This window comes from Rutidosis leptorrhynchoides, chromosome 1 (genome assembly GCF_046630445.1).
Source record: "Rutidosis leptorrhynchoides isolate AG116_Rl617_1_P2 chromosome 1, CSIRO_AGI_Rlap_v1, whole genome shotgun sequence".
Lineage (NCBI taxonomy): Eukaryota > Viridiplantae > Streptophyta > Magnoliopsida > Asterales > Asteraceae > Rutidosis > Rutidosis leptorrhynchoides.
Window position 1 is genome coordinate 230302886 of NC_092333.1, and position 3361 is coordinate 230306246.

The window sequence follows — 3361 nt, forward strand, 5'->3', positions numbered from 1 at the left end:
TGGTCAAGTGTTACTAGTTAACCTTGATCTCATTAATCTTGAACTTAAAGTTAACTTTAAAAGTTCAAGAACATGTAAATGAAACTTTTAATTATAACTTTGTACACTTATGTTAGATCTAGACTTTTGAGTCTTGGATCTTCAAGATCAAACTAAGAACTATGTTCTACAACTTAAGATCTTGATTTCATAAATTTATTTCAAGTTTGTAACTTGTTTTTACTTTTAAAGTTCATGTAAGTGTTAGAGCTAAGACCTTGATGTAACTTTGGTTCATCAACTTCATACAACTCTTAAGTGAGTTGATCTACATGTCTTAGACTCACACTTGTGTCATAACTGTCAAAATTTAGTTAGTATTGTTGGGATTTAACAAGTTTCATAATACTTGTAATCATTCAAGAAATAAGATTTGCGGAAGCGTGTAGATTACCATTTTGAAACTTGTAAATCTTTAACCAATTAAAGTTAAATCCCAATAAGGATCAAGTTGTGAAACATACTTACAAACTAAGAGTGGGTTTAGAGTTTATACCTCCTCAAGCTAGTTGAGGGTTAGTTTAAAAGAAGATGATGAAGATGATGAAGAATGGAGCTTCAAAGTGATGAAACCTCAAGGAGAAATACCCCAAGCTTTTGCACCAACACCTAGCCTTTGGTTAGGATTTAATAACACTTGAATTGAGCTTGCAATAACCAAATGAAGAACACTTTCTTCCTCCCAAAAGGCCACAAAATTCAGCTGGGTTTTAGGAGAGTTTTGTGCAGAATTTTGATGTACAATTGCATGTATGTATTGCTACTAGTCAAAGGACATGTATATGTGGAATTGTGTTATGGAAAGCAACAAGAATAAGCATGGGATAGACTTTCTTGGGGCTCCAAAATCTGCCCACCATCCATTATTTTATAACAAGAATGATTTTATAAAACTTGTAATAATTTTATAAAACTTGTATAAAATAAACATGTATTTGTTACTTGCAATAATTTTATAAACCATTTTATAAAATATAACATAACATAATTATTTAAACCTATAAATAATTAAATCCACATCATATATAAATTATCCAAATAATTTATCTCAAGTGATTATTATTTAGAAAACCGATTTTTCTAAAGTTCAAGTGTCGCGTATTTATTTAACAATCCAACCGTTAAAATAAATACATATAAAGTGTTGGTAAGCTTGTTATTGGGTATGACCCGACTTGGATCATAACACATTAGCCACATTAATTTAATATGTCTCTCGGGCATACGAAATACCTTCAATCTCCCACTTGCACGAGAAACATAAGAAATTAATGCAAGTGATGGATACCACCTAACGACCGTCCATCACCCCTAATATGTTATGACTTTGTGCCATTCAATAACATCATTCCTTTCGAGTTCCCATCTCGAATATGAATAGGTGAATCTTTTCATTACATCCTTTTGTCCTAGATGTCATGTTAAATCCAAGAGATACAGAGTGATCACTCTCCTTTAGATTTAACTTTATCAGGCCTTAGACATCTGACTCTCAACGAATAAGAGGGACAAATTCCATCTTGACTACATATGTCCTAAATATATACCTTGCATTATACCTGAGCTCCTCCTTATGAACTACCATATTTCAGAATAGCGAAGGAAAGAATCAAGGCACAATACTTGGCAAATATCTGAACCCAATATGTATCTCAGGTCAGAGGATACAATGATATTCGCCTTTACTCAAGATTACATGTGATCAACCACAAAGGCTCCATTTAGTGAATCTTGAGAGCGGGTCTTCCAATATTTGTATCCCACAAATATCTATGAACCTTGGTAGCAACCTTGCCCCACATTCAGTCCGTGAATGTATACCAATCCAAGTTCATAATAGTCTAAACCTCACATTTGCTCCCACAAATGTGATCGACTACGGAATTTAGAATAATTACTTATTCATGGATAAAATATGCAAAATAGGAACATAACTCAAAATAAATTAATACCATAATTATATTAATGAGTTTGAACAATTTCGTTCCGTTACAATACTTAAAACAGATCATGACCAATCACTAGAATATCGAAGCCCTAATGCACAAACATGTCCAGTATGTTTTGCTCCATGTAAGAGCTTCGTGAGAGGATCCGCTATATTAAGATCTGTGTGAACTTTGCGAATACATATCTTTCCCTTTTCAACTTCATCCCTTATGTAGTTGAATCTCCGCTCAATGTGACGGGTCTTTTGGTGAGCACGAGGTTCTTTGATTTGAACAATCGCACCCTCGTTGTCACAAAAGATCTCAAGAGGGTCCTGAATGGAAGGGACTACTCCTAAGTCGTCGATGAATTTCTTCATCCATGCAGCTTCCTGAGCTGCCAATGATGCGGTGATGTACTCCGACTCTGTAGTGGATAAAGTAACAACATCCTGTTTTGAACTCTTCCAAGAGACCGCACCTCCATTTAATGTGAAGACATAACCGGATTGTGATCGAGAATCATCTCGATCAGTTTGGAAACTCGCATCCACGTAACCTTTTACAGCAAGTTCCTCCTCACCAGACCCATATATCAGAAACATATCCTTAGTCCTCCTAAGGTATTTCAATATACTTTTGACAGCAATCCAATGAATGTTTCCTGGGTTATTCTGGTATCTGCTTGTCAGGCTAATAGCGCATGACACATCTGGTCTAGTGCATATCATTGCATACATGATTGACCCAATGGCAGACACATATGGGACTTTCTTCATTCTCTCTTGTTCATCTTTCGTGGTGGGGCACTGAGATGAACTAAGGAGTGTTCCTCTTTGAATAGGTACCAAACCTTTCTTAGAGTTCTCCATCTTGAACCTTTTCAAGATCTTTTCAATGTATGCACTTTGATTCAAACCTATCAGTTTCTTGGATCTATCCCTGTAGATCCCAATCCCCAAAACGTATTGTGCTTCTCCAAGATCCTTAATGGAGAAGCATTTACTTAGCCAAGTTTTAACTCTTTGCATTGCCGGAATATCATTTCCAAATAACAATATATCATCCACATATAGTACAAGGAACATGATAGTGCTCCCACTAGCTTTCTTATATACACAAGCTTCATCACCATTTTTAATGAAGCCAAATTTCTCGGCTTCCTCATTAAAATGATGATTCCACATTCTAGATGCTTGTTTCAATCCGTAGATTGACTTCTTTAACTTGCATACCTTTTTAGGATATTTCGGATCAACAAAACCTTCAGGCTGAACCATATAGACATCTTCCACAAGATATCCATTTAGGAAAGCGGTCTTGACATCCATTTGCCATATTTCATAATCATAATGAGCAGCAATGGCAAGTAATATCCTAATAGACTTTAGCAT